Below are 14,248 nucleotides of genomic sequence, written 5' to 3'. Positions count from 1 at the left end.
GTATGGCACTGTTAATTTTCTTGTTTGTATGTCTGTCTGCTCTTTGCATATATACATCTACGGATGTGTGATATTTTATTGCAGCACATATGATTTGAAAAAGCTGATTTCCTGCTGTGGTATTTATCCTATATAAATTCTACATTAAATGACAAATTTTAGGCTCATCAGTCCATCCGTTGAATTCCTATTTGTATTATTACTTTCTAATGAATTCTGTACTACAGCAGGTGTCAAATCATATCTGTTGTTTTGCAATCGAGTATGAATAGAAGATGTATTGCTATTGCAAATGAATCTAATATGAATCTAATGAGCAGTAATGAGCAACTGTTTTGTCATTATTGAGGCAACCACTGTGATGCTAATAAACTCTCATTTCTGCTCTTTAGAAAAAAGCACTGACCAGGATTTATAACATGGCCTTAATGTCCCAAAAGCCTGAGGCAAAAGAGAAAAGTGGAACCCCTAAACTGAGCATAATTTAGTCATTTTCTGTGTGGCAGTCCTCTTATTTTCTCTTATTAAACTAAACCTGGTTAAGTCTTTTGAGCTCCCTTACATTTGAAAGGAAAAAGATGAAGAATGGACCTCTATTAGAGGAATATAAAGTTAAGAAGATGGGCATTCTGCCTTAATTTTCTTTAATGTAAGTACTCTAATTCCATACTTCTACATCTGACAGTGGTTTTGTAATAATAAAGGCAACTATCTGCAACTGTTTTAAAAACAGTCACTTTAAAAGTAACAGGCCATTAAATCAATATAGAAATAGATTATATGTTTTGGGAAATATCACAACTGGCTCTTAATTGAAACTTCATTTTTTATTTTTTTGTCATCGGTGGATTACAAGACTGCTGAATAAACAAAAATACCTTTTAAACAATAGCATCAATAACTTACTACATAACTGATATGTAAACGAGTTCTGACTCCTGTGTGGCTCTCCCTTTTCCAAGTATAAATAATACATAGAATGATACATAAAGCTGTGTAAAAGGGACAGCTGGGTACATGGTACTTACAAGTGGAGCACAGGAAAACCAGTCAGAACTGCTTTTCTAAAAGCTAAGTACTATACTTCCATCAAAAAATAATGCTTCTGTGTATATAGTCTTCATGGACTCATCTCTCTGTGCAATAAAGCTAGATGCACTGTAGAGATTCATTTCAGTATTTCATTTGGAGGTTTGAACTATTCTGTGTAGGGTACAGCTGTTTGTTTTACTACAGTACACTTCATACTTGCTTTAACTGCTGAATGGAGACTATATTGCCAATATTTAAGGTATTATATACACACAGCAGTGAAACTGGATTTGTGAGCAAGCCAGGGGATGGGCATTAGGACAAATTACAGCAGTCATCTCTCAAACTTGCAAATAGGGTGTCAAAGGTTGTATGAAAGCCATAAACTGTTCCTTCCACGATGGGGCATTAGAGGGACTTCTAGCCTGCTGGGCAGCAGCTTGCACTAGTTCCCATTTACTGACATTTCAGTTCCATCCCAGCACTGAAGAAAGGAAGGGAGCATGAGTCAGGACTGCCAGCTTTCTATCAGTAGCTCTGCCAATGCAGTGTGTTTTTTTAAGTGAGAAAATCATCATGTCCAGCTTTTCTCCTCCTCATCAGTAATATATAGACTGTTTTTTCTCACCCTTTAGGTATATCAGTGTTAGTTTTTATTAATGCTTGATGTACAGAGTTAAAAAAGGCAACTCAGCATGAAAAACATCAGTACCTTAGAAGTCACTAGATGTATCTTCCAAGATATGTTTGCATGCATTTGTATATTTACATGGCAGAAGGACTCTGGTTATTCTTAGAATAACAGTGCATTCCACTGAAATCAATGGAAATCTTGTAGTTTAATGATGTCAAGTTCTCACCTTTAGTTCAAAGATCTCTCTCCCCTCATACGTAAAGGGTTCAAGTTGAAGGTGTAAGTTAATACTGCATGATCCTTCAAAATAGTTTATATTTCACTTTGATAACTATCACTTCACAGTCATAGAAGTTAGGCCAAAATGGACCTCTTCAGGTCATCTGACCTGTACCCAAAGCAGGGCCAGCACTGAAGCTAATCAAATTGCTCAGGGCCAGGGATTCCTTGTCACTTGAAAGCTGTGGTAGTTTGTAATTGAATGTCTGGCAGTTTTATTACAATTACATTTTTTCTGATTGCTTTCATCTGCAATAACAGACATATATTACAGTGGCATTCACAGGCCTCTGTTAGGACTGGAACCTTTCCACAGTAAACGTGGTAAAAATAGGGAAGCAGAAGTGGCTGCTCTTTGAAATGTAACGTGATAACAAGATAAAGATGCCTTTCTGATGGTGGAAACTTTTTTATTGCTTCTGCTACAGCACCTTAGTCTGGATCTGTGACTCTGGCTAATCTGTTTGGTATGTGAATAGTAAGGACATGTAGGATTAAAAAAAAAAAAAAACTCACCCCAGTCAAATCTCACACACTGGAACACTTGGCATTTCACCCTACCAAAAACAATAGATGCTTGCAGGCTACTCTCAATAAAAATATGTACAAGTACTTATTCAAATCTATGCATGGTAAGCTAACAGTGCATATATTACTGTGTATCTTGTGTATATCGGTTTGCGTGTTATGACTTAATGTGAAAATTATTTACATTTCAGTAGGGGTCCTTATCTCTTTATATTGAGATACCTACAGCTTCCAAAATCAACTTTAAACTACTTATAAAATGTCTGCATTTTAGCATCATTGGGGAAGATGGACTCGGGATATTAAAAGCACATTGCAAGAACAGGGACCCAGAAGTAGCTAATGAATGGATTACAGAATTTTATGCCAGAGGCAGTGAGTGTGAGGGTCTGTTCATCTGATAGTCTCTTCTTTTGGGTACTTTTTTTCTCACATGGAAAGGTAAAATAATTAACTCTGAAACCACCTTGTCATAGAGTAGTAGAAAGCTTAGCTGAGTGTTTCCTTGGATATTGGCACATGTTTGAAGGGTCAGTTTCATTTAGCAGAAAGCAGCCATGCAGTAGCCATTCTCATGCTCTCTGGCCACAGTTCTGGAAGCTCTGGATAATCTTTTGTCTCCTGTACCTTCTGCAGCACCAAAACAGAGCAGAATTATTGCTTCAGGGAGGCTATGGAGGTCCAAGGCAACTTGAACAATGAGTATTCAAAAGAGGATTCTGCTCAGAGTCCAAGTGGCAGAAACACTGATGACATACCTGAAGATTAGCTTGGCTCATGAGCGAAGAAAGGTTGGCAGAAAGGAAACAAAGGAGAGATCGCTGTGCTTCCTGCAGTATTCACAAGGGACTTAAGTGGTGGCATCATCACTAGTATCTAGGTTACAAGAATATCCCTTTGCCAGAGGTATGGAATCAAAAGAGCAGATGTTCAAGGTTTTGTTGTCTAGCTTGCAGTCCAAATTCTGGAGTGGCCTGTGGCCTTGGAAGGATGAATATTGCTGCTGAAATATTGGGCAGGGCTGGGAAGCAGTTGTAGTTCAGACCATCTTTGGACTCTTCAGTAATGCAGGCAGCTTTACAGCAGTTCTACCAATAGCGCACAGACTTTGTCTTGTTGAGTGTACTCCTTGCAAGCAGTGTCAAGCCCCACTTGGAAAATTGCACCAAGAGGATAAAAGCAGCTCCAGAATAAAGTGTTGTAACTGAAATAGCTAGAAATTCAGCTGAGATCACTACAATTTTTCTGCTTGTATAGCATGAAACTGCCTTACTGTCTTGTATAAGTACCTGTCCCTGACGATGTCATTGTATTGCTGCAGTGACCTACTGTAGCTGAGAGATTCATCAGATTGAGGCTTTATGGAAAACAGATTGTCATGGGAGGACATATGATGAAATCCCTTTTAGGATATAAATACCACTTGCAGGAATTCAGAGATGTCTAGGAAAAGAAAAACAAAACAAACTCTTTCTAAGAAGCCAAATCTTCATATGCTACTCCTACATAAATAAACAGCTGTTTAGCATGAGCATTGAAGGCATGTAGCAACTTTGTTTGCAGATCCACCAGACTCTAGACAATCTCTGGAAACATCCTTCCTTTTGCCACTGGCTCTCTTCTGTTCTGCTGCCTCCTGTGACTAAATGCCAACAACAGATTAATCAAGGGCTCATTAAGCTCTAATGGTCTGTCCCTGTCCTTCCTCTTGTTCACATTCCACATGGCTCTCTTGCTTTCTTCATGGGGCTGGAGCAGGGAAAAAATACTTCCCGTTCTTCCCTGTTTTCCCACTGCCTGAGTGCGCATGGTGAATCAGGAAGTCTTCTCCCTTGTATCCTTCCCATCAATGTGGCTCAATTCAGCTCCTCACAGAGCTAATGCTTGGTGAGAGGGTGCCAGAAACTAACTGGCAACCTGTGAATTTTGCTGAGAGGTTTTAGCAGGCATGTGGCTAATGCTCTTTAGAAAAGGTGGGCATGAAGAGAGAAGGTAGCTGTCTTTAGCTATAGGATGATTGCATGCAACATGGCTTTATAAAGTTATACTGAACTATATTTGCACTCTTAGGAAAGCATTATGAACACTAGAAGGGCCACGTGTAAACTGGCAGCAGTATCACCATGTAGATAACTTCCCATTCAGACTGAGAAAAACAGTCCTGCACCTTTTCTCTGGTAAAGAGCTGACCCTGCTCTTAAGGAGTGAAGGGCACCTGAATCCAAATGAGAGAATATGCATAAAGAAAATGGAGTTATGTTCCCTGTTCTAATAGGTGGCAGAAAATCTATAAAGAAGCTCTTTGTAAATTTGTCACAAGATGTGAAAAAGCAATAAAGCAGACAAGGTGAATGTTCCCCACCTATGCAGAAGATGAGCCTACCCTGTACTGATGGTATAGAAGGGCTGTATGGACTGGGCAATGTGTGTAAGGAGCACCACAACCAAAACATGATGGCCTGCAGGGAACCCTTGCTATCAGCTTCAATCCAATGCAATGGTCTGGACCTCAAAAACTTGCATTGTTTCTGGTTTCATAGCTCTTGTGCTCAGTATTTTAGTAGATAGTTTAATTTTTGTAATCCAAGTAGAAATGTATTCAGGCTGTTTTACTACCCTGCAGAAGGTACTTGTTTCCTAGAATTAGATGAATTAAGTTACTTAATTTTCACAATATTTTCTTTCTAACTTCTTGGAGTTTCCCTCCAGTTATCGGTGATCTTGCCATTTTCTAACTCTCATACTTTGTTCCTTGACTCTACAGTAGAGCTTCACTGGAACTTTTATTTTTTTTAATGGCTAAATGCACGAGGGAATAAAGTTCATTTCTTGTTATTGGGAGATAACTTATTTTCTCTAGTTCTCCTGTATTATTACAGGCTCATACTATTGTAAAAGGAGGACTAAGACAATTTCAAACATGCTCTGGGCACTATTCTGCATTACTCGACTCCTTGTAATGTGATGCTTTTGTATTTGTATATTGCAAGGCTTTAATTTCATAGATGCTCTTATGCAGGCTTTCTGATGAAAATAAGAGTACAGCTGGTAACTGCCCAGACCACCCTCAGCCTGTTTTGAGCATAGTCTCTAGAAGGTTTTAGGAACGCCGAGTGTAAATTTGGTATCAATCCATGGCTGAAAAGTTACCTTGCCCTCTGGAAACCCCCCGGCTCTCTCGTTTTCACTCATCACCTTTAGTGAGCAGTTGCTGTCAGGAAGAACCTACTGCTTAGTGCAGAGAGCATTAATGTGGCTGTGCTTGTGATTCCTGATGAGCTTCATGAGGGACTACACTGCAACCCCCGGAGGAATTTGATGCTTCAGTTGAGCTCTATCCTTCTCAGAGCCATGCTGCCCTAGATGACACTGTGTTGCTGTAATGCGAGTGTGAGGCAGGCTGATGAAAAAGTAATTCTGCCTTTTCTAACCAAAAATTATAACTTAAGTAAGTGTCTAAGTGTTAAAAGATTCATGTTCTTTTCATCGTCTCGTCTGAGAGGTTCCGTACAAGGCCATTTGGTAAAGTTCAAGGGTAACTTAATTTTGAAATTTTTATTCTTACAGCAAGGGGAGCATGTACATCCAGATTTAAAAATATATATATATAGGCATAATACAACTCTTTTAAAATATATATAAGTGAGGAAGGAGCAGTATTGTGGACTAGACAGATCATCTCTAACCAGAGGAAGTATAAACCCATCTCCCTGTTGAACTCGTGGTTGGGAATAAAACAGCTTTTATGAGACAATCCCACAAACAACAATTACTCTGATAAAGACACAGGATCAGCCTCTGCAGAATGGTTTTAGTGATAGTTATTTGGCTCCTGCCAACCCTGTAGTCCTTGGAGAATCACCTGACACAGGAAAGCATGTTTACTCTGTGTAGTTCTCGTAGCAATAAATGACATGATGGTGTTTAATGAAAGACAAGTTACAGTTATCTGTTGCACTTACTTCAATTCATTGATCTTCCTTTCTGCCTAAGGGCACCTGGACAAAACAAAATGAAATATGACTCTGTGACCTTCTGTATTTAAGTTTGATGTTAGAGTTGGAGTAGCCATTGGAGAAAGCAGCTCTTTCCAAGCTGCACTTTATTCACTATACATGGACAAACCCAGAAGGTTATTCTTCTTCCCTTTTTTTGCTTCATATATGGCATTTCCAGGTGTGTCCTGCTATAATTATACCCATTTAGTGAATATGCCTAGTATTGAGTTTCCACATGCTTCTCAAGCTCTGCTCCGTTACATACGATAGATGTCGTGCTACAAATAGTCAAGCAGCCTGCCGCCCAAGTGGCCTGACCACTGTCATGGTGCTCGTTAATAACACTGTCACTTCTAGAATTTGCTTGAATTTGCTTTGCCTTGGCTCTCTTGTCACCTCATGTGCTCACTAGGAGCGTCTTCTGTTCATCTATTTCCAAGTAAATATTCTTGAATATCCAAACTATGACGTGGATGCGCTTTCAGCCGCAGCTGTCATTCCTAGATCTCCCTGGAAATATCCTCTTGTGGTTATATCTGTGATGGTTGACATAATCTGAGTCAGTCGTCACCTGGCAGGTGAGGGTCTAAGTTTTCTAGCTATTGGTTAGAAATAGCCAATTTCAGCTAATTAAAGGAAGAGCATCTCCATCCAAAGGCTTATAAACTGGTGGATGTATCCTAACCTGATCACCTGTATTTCCTCTCACAGGAGGGCACCTAGATGCGAGCAGGTCGGGCAGTAAAACAGATGAGGTCTTGATCAGACCTTTTGTACCTGAGAACAGCTTTGAGATGATAAGATTCTGCTCCCACAGCGGAGCTGATATGTGCAATGAAATCCAGAGAATGGGAGACAAAGAAGGTCCAAGTGTAGTAAATGAAAAAATAATAAGTATCATACATTCCAGGTTTGAAGAGATTGGAAAATAAACAAACAAACTGAAAGAGAATAAGAAAATAACCTAGCTTTTCATTCTTTTGGACAAGAATGTTGAAGATGTCTGTTACTTGAAGAAACTGATTTTTTTTTTAACTACTTAAATGATTTTTCACTGGTTTTCCTACCCCCCCCCCCAAGATGTATTTTTTAAGGTGCGGTGGACAAACACTATTACTTGCATCTTCCCTTTCCAGCTTTCTGGTGAGAGCACCGCAATAAATGTACCATGCATACAAAACATCTGTCAGAACCTGACATTATCTTCTCTTTATAGCTCAGAGTGGTTTTTCATTAATTGGCTGTAAAATGAAAATATCAAAAACCTTGTTCAAAATGCACAGCAAAAAAAATAAATGCTTAGAGAGATTTGTTTATATGTGTGATTTTCCTGCTGACATTTGAATAAGCCACGAAACAAACACAGACATAGTGTTGACAAGTCCCAGAGTTCAGTGCATTGTTCTCCTCTACTATTTAGCATTTAGGCATGCAACAAGCTTTCAAGTTTTCTTTTGAAAGAAAAAAAGACCACCACCTTATATCTTACAATACACTGAGCTGGTATGTGAAGGACTCCCAGGTGACATAATGCTCACATGTGAGGTCATCTGAGATTTTGGAGTTTTGCAAAGGAAGCAATGCTTTGTAGTTTATGCTAACTACTAACTTACGGGAGCGAGTCTTTCGTGTGTATCAAGCATAAGACTATGGACTATCATAAAAAGAAACTGTTAAAGAACTTTTACTGCTTTGAAAGGGGAAGCATTTAAAAGCAGAGTACAGGCAGATACATGATTTTACTGCTGTGATCATAGCGCTGAAATGGGTCCTAGAGTTAAATAGAATCCAGACACATCTCAGGTCTCTGCTTCAGTGAGGTACAGCAATTGGTCTTGTGACATAATAAATACCTGGCAGAAATGCGAGGTTTCCACACAAACAGTTCTGCAGTGAGTGTAGCCTGTATGAGCAGCACAACATCCTTCCAAGTGGCTGAAGCTGCTGCTGTTCTCCTGTGGGGTGTAAGTGTCCCTGTTGTCACTTTACGTACAACGAAAAGTCGTGCATCTTCTCAAGTCCCACAGGAAATCGGTAGCAAAGGTTGGATGGATGTGTGTACAGCTGGAAGGCCTCTCCTTCCTACACCCATCCCAGCAGCCCTACCTCTCCTCCTTTTCTTCTGCTCATCTCATTCTTTCTGCTGGCATTTTCACTAATCTTCCTACTGATCCTTTTAGTTTTCCTTTCCTGTTGCACTCTGCTCTTCTTGGAAAAGCCACACCTTACCCCTCAGTCGTTCCTTTCTAGCCCACACTCCTTCCTCTTTCACTTCTTCATGGAAAGTTTTGAGATCCTTCTCATGCTGAGCCACTAGCTCTTCTGTACAGCTGCGATGCCACTTTATTGCGATGTGAGTTCCAGCGGGGGCGAGAAGGCTAAGGGACAGCTATGGTGCTTCTCTGCCCAGAGAACCAGAGCGTGATATCCTGGCACTGAAGCGGAGCTGCAGGGGGACGTGGGGCTCAGGCTCTGGAGCCTTGCCTCAGCAGCAGGATCAGAGCAGCAGTAGGGGCCAGCATCAGCTCTCACCAGGTGTGGTGCCACAACAGAAGGTTTTAAATGCTGTAAGGACTGCGTACAGCAATCCATATGCCTTAAGTCTGGGGCTTCTCTGAAATTAAAAGGCAAAGCACAAATGAAAACTCAGCTGAACAAAAGCTGAGCATAGAGTGGAAGTGTGTTAGTTCTAGGTTCTGTAAAAAGGAGCTGCTTTGGAGTAAATCTGACCTGAGAGTGACCTTCGGAATAGACTGATCTTCCCAAAGGAGCTTCCTAATTTGTACCTATAATGAACACATCATCTATATAACAGATTCCTGCATTTGAACTATGCCATGTTTGTTCCATTATATGATGAAATACAGATGTATTTCCAGACACACCAGGAAGCTATTTCTAAATCATCTTTTGCCCCACTGCTGACTAAATAAAGTGATTCCAGGCTTTCAGGACTTAAAACAGGTTCACATCTAAACAGTTGTTGAGAGTTGCTTTACAGTTCTTGTAACTGCAGGGAGAGTCATGCCATTTCACAGGATACTCACCCAGCATATGCACAAAATTACAGAGTTAATAGCTTATGCTAACCATTTTCTCCCACAGTTTTTTAGAAGCTTTATTCTGTACCGTAGTGTTCACAGTCCTCGTGCTGACAAAGAAACTGAAACCTGTCCCTTTCTAACCATATTGTCTTTATGTTCTTCCTAGTGAGGCAAAAGCCTCGTATGTATATATTTGTCTCCTAGCATTGCTTTCTGAGGGGTGGGCCTTAAAAAAAATCCCAGAAAATGGAGCAACTACACCTCTGAAGAGGAAACAGGGACTAACTTCATCTGTAGGTAGTTGCCTAGAGCAACAGATTTCTGTAGCTAACTCCTGGCTGTGTGAACAGTTATATCAATGTAGTGAAGTCTCGGTGTCCCTTGCTTCTCTAGCCATCGTGTAGGTGTTGACCATCAATCATCCTGTTGTTCTTCCTTCCTTCCTTGTCCTTCTGTCGGAGACTGCCCTGAGCCATCCAGTTGCATTGAAGTAGTTCATTGGAGCTTTATCTTAAGAGACAATGGTCTTTGTTATTTTTTTAATATTTAAGTAATATTTATGTATCACATCAATGCTGCTAGAAATGCGTGGAGTATCATGTGTGGCTATACGGTAGTGTGCCTCTTCTGTGTTCTCACCATTTACATCTTTTATAAGCAGTGTTGCTAGGATAATTGCAGAGATCTCTTATTTCACTGTACTTATCCTGAGCAGTTAAATGATGTATATTTTGAAGTCCCTGCATCCATCCCTTTTCTATTATATTATTTATTATGTGAAAATTGCTTTGCTATCTGTAAAGTCATTAACCATTACACTTGTCAGGAATGAGGCTGGACGTTGGCATTATCTTGACTAGGTTTGAAAAGCAAATTAGTTCTCCTGGAGCACTTAGCCTAGGTATGCTAAACTGTTGCAGAAGGTGGCTGTTCCTTTCAGAAGTAGCAAGGATTTCTTCTCCATCTGGTGGCACCAGGAGCAATAGGATGATTCTCCTGACCTGATCCTGGTTCTGTCCTAGTTCTGTACCATTTCTGCGTCTCCCCTCTCTGGGGTGTGAGCTCAGCTTTGGAGCGATGACAGTCGGTTTTCATGGCTCTGATCTTTTTCTGATACCTAATTTTCTGATTTGTACCCTGGTTGCTGGGCCCTCTTGTTGAATCTGATTGTGTCACATTTTGTTGGGGCTTGGAGAAAATATGGCTATCTGTTCCCATATTAATTTCAACTCTGCATTAAATGTATAAAATAACAAGGAGCTAAGATTTTCTTAGTGATTGGTGGTGTGCTGCCGACCCAGGAGTGTCAGGTACACTTCTGTCTGTCACTTCCTTGGGCTTGCAGTGACTGCCTTTATGCCGACTGCTTCCCCTCCTCGCCCCCTCTGCACCAGCCTGGAGGCAGCAGCTCTGACCTCCAGCATGCTCTCGGCAATATGCTCTGGACACCTGCAATTTCAGCTGTCTGCCCTTACAGGGCCGTGATTTGTACTCATGTTTGTAAGACAGGCTTCTGCAGTGCTGTTTTTTGGGTCTGTGTAAGCTTTTTCATTGTGTATAATGAGTTGTACATACCTGCAGACTTGAATCCTCAATGCTGCAGCAGGCATGTGTACATTGCACTACAATGAGGACTAAAGAAAACAGCAACCAACTTCCTTGAAAGGTGATCAGAAGGGGATAATATACACTTCAGAGTACATTAGGCACATTGTGAACAGAGGCAAGAGCTCAGAGTCTTTTATAGGCAGCTTTGATACGCTGTAACTACGGTCACCCTTTTGCTCCTCAAGGCTTAGATCTTGGCTGAAAAGGTTCTGGCTGAGCACCCCCAGGAAACCCTAATCCGAGTCCAGCGCTGTCAGACACAGTACCAGGAGGTGTGCTCAGCGACAGACGGGTGAGCAAGCTCTGCTGTGGTGCTCTTAGAGGAGATTTAACAGTGTTTCTTGGACTGCAATGTTTGCTTATGAGAGGCTCTACTTAGCTGTTGCTGATGAAGTTTTATCCTTCCTTCCAGAGTAGTTTGTGAGATTTACCGAATTGCTTTTGGCTTTCCAAAATCAAATGACCTTAATGTTCCTGCAACTGATGGAGAGTTGGAAGGATGAGGTCACCGAACATAAAGATGAAACTTGCAAGTTTATCAAGCTGTAAATTTATTTCTTTTACAGTGTATGATTTTCATGTAATACATCAGATGAAATAGATGAATGAAGAATTAAAAATCTAATTAGGTCAAATCCGAAAGGTTATGTACCAGTTTGGGAAATCTGTCTGTTCTCTAAAACAATGACGGAGGAAGTCAAAATAAGTGACCATGCTGCCTAGAGCTTCTTTAACTAAGCTTTATGCAAGCACAACCTTGAATGACCTGTTCTTAGTGTTAACCAAATTTTTCTTGGAAATTTCCTATTGGAGTATGTTATTTTCAAGTACTCGTTTCAGTTGAAGCTTCTAAGGTAATTCAGCCTGACTGTATAACAGTTTGGGAATGTTTAAAACCACACTTCTTATTGTGTGAGAATTATTATTCAGTACACCTTACTAATTGCTACACAACAGTAGCACATATGTAGACTTTCCATTCCACCTAGTTTGTCTGGACTCTGCATTTGGTTCTTGTGGTAGAACATAATCCATCTCCTCTCCCACCCTCCAAAAAAAAATAATAGAGAATTCACAGACATGTTAAAGTGGAAAAGAGGGGTCCATAGTTACTTGACTGTAAGGACTCTTCCAAACTATCCATGTCAAAGCTCTCAGTGAAAATAAACAGATCAGACAGCATGGAGTGGGAATGAAGCATGCATATCTATACGCACTGGGATGTGCGTGAGATTAAGATTATTTTTTTCTTTGAGTTTAAACAGTGAGCATTAAAGCTCAACTTTACTTTTTCCTGATGAGACTAACACCACGTGCCCTGAGCTGAGACAGCCCCCTCCACAAATGGTTGCAGGGAAATAACTAAGCGTCTGGTCATCAGCTCATGCCATATTTTCCTCACAACACCATCAGCAAGCAGATGCTGTATGTAATCAGAAATTCCTGCTTACTAACAGAGAAATCACAAATATGTCACATTGCCCAACATTTGGGCTCTTTTATTAGAGGGTGGCTACAAGAATTTTAAATATGTAACATAAGCTTAGTGAGCGAGCCTGTCTTCTGTGAGTTCTGTAAATAAGTAACACAGAGCTTCCCTAGTCTCCATTTACAGTCTTTATTCTGTCTCACTGAGCCCATATGCCTTTAGAATAAGGTCATCAGTTGTGTGTATTCCACTTCTTTGGCCTGGTCGCCTGTGTGATAATAATAATCAAATAATAATCTGAATAATCAAAAGTCTTTGCCAAATATTTTTGCATTACTAATAGTATGTATTCAGAATTCTTTTTGAGGGCCAAATGCCAACTACCACTGGGCATAAAGTAAGTTACTATTACACATCCTCTTGTACCACCCAGCTCACAGTAAAGTTGGCTGGTAAATGGGAAGCCATTTTTCCTCTCTGAATCCTCATATGTTCTTTAATCTCTTAGGATCAGAGGTTTAAACACTTACCTATTTGGGATGCCAAATGTTGACTGCTAAGAACATTTGGAGCACTCTGAAAGCTGTGGTTTGATCTGTTATGGATATGCAAGAATAGAAAAAAAGTTTATCATAATTTGTTCACTTATGGCCTAAAAAAAAAAAAAAAAAAAAAAACACAGCTTTTCCTATCTTGAAAAGCACAGACAGACATGACCCCAAGCTTATGACTGTAACCTTACCTTGGATCCCCATGAGGCATACCAAATTTCGAGGCAATTTGAACAAGTATGTGGGTTTTAAAGCACTTAAAGTGTCAACCTTTAAACAGAAATAGGTACTCAACCTTGGAGTGCCTGCACTTCCTGGTAATTAACAGGAGGATTTCATTTTTAAACTCTATTGTGGGAATGTAAAAGCTCTTTGTTGATATTATTAAAATGGAATTTTCAAGCTATGTCAGACTTGCATTAGAATCTGCAAAAGCAAAATCTATAATGCTGCTCAGAATATGTCAGAGCAGAGCTCTCCTTAAGGATCTTTACCCACTATATTCTGGAACTGTCATAAACTGCACTTTGTTGCAGGTCCTCAGAAACCATTTGCATTTCCTGAAGAAAATGGTCTCAACGCGTATATATTTTTTCTAAGGTTGACTGCAAGTAGTGGCAAATGAAAGGAAGCAATCTAACAAGCATGGACACAAGCATGTTTCCCAGCAGCTCTGCAGCATGGTGTGTTGCAATTCTTAAATTCTTAAGCACAAGAGCGTGTTGTGGTGTTAACTACAAACTTTGTGATTGTTCCCACATGCCCACCAGCTGGTCACATGTTCTGTGTTAGCAAGCACCAAGTGCTTCTAATAGAAGTCAGGTCCTTCCAGTGGTGAATATGGGGGGTGGGAAATCCCAATTAAAAACAAAAGTGAAGGTGCAGTAACAGGAAAAACAGAAAGAGCAAGGAGGCTGTGATATAAGGGGAATTCAGCCCCTTTTTCATACCTGCATACCTCATTGTCTTTCCATGGATATGCACTCTGGAGTGAAAAACGTTCACTTAGGTAATTTATATTTCAGCACTAATCTTAAATCTCACCCTTCACAGCACCTGATATCTTCCCCATTCTTCAGTCCTGCATCCAGCTTTCCTAGGAACTGGAATGACGTGGCTAGCAATGCTGCTTCCCCTCCCCACCC

General features: G+C 40.3%; 1 long non-coding RNA gene across 5 annotated transcripts in view; it reads left to right on the top strand.

Annotated features, from left to right (window-relative positions):
* LOC118165104 overlaps nucleotides 1-14,248 on the top strand; it is a 41,038-nt gene that overhangs the window by 6,268 nt on the left and 20,522 nt on the right. The window lies entirely within an intron of this gene.

The sequence above is a fragment of the Oxyura jamaicensis genome, chromosome 3 (assembly GCF_011077185.1).
Source record: "Oxyura jamaicensis isolate SHBP4307 breed ruddy duck chromosome 3, BPBGC_Ojam_1.0, whole genome shotgun sequence".
NCBI classification, from domain to species: domain Eukaryota; kingdom Metazoa; phylum Chordata; class Aves; order Anseriformes; family Anatidae; genus Oxyura; species Oxyura jamaicensis.
This window is presented reverse-complemented; position numbering and strand designations above follow the sequence as displayed.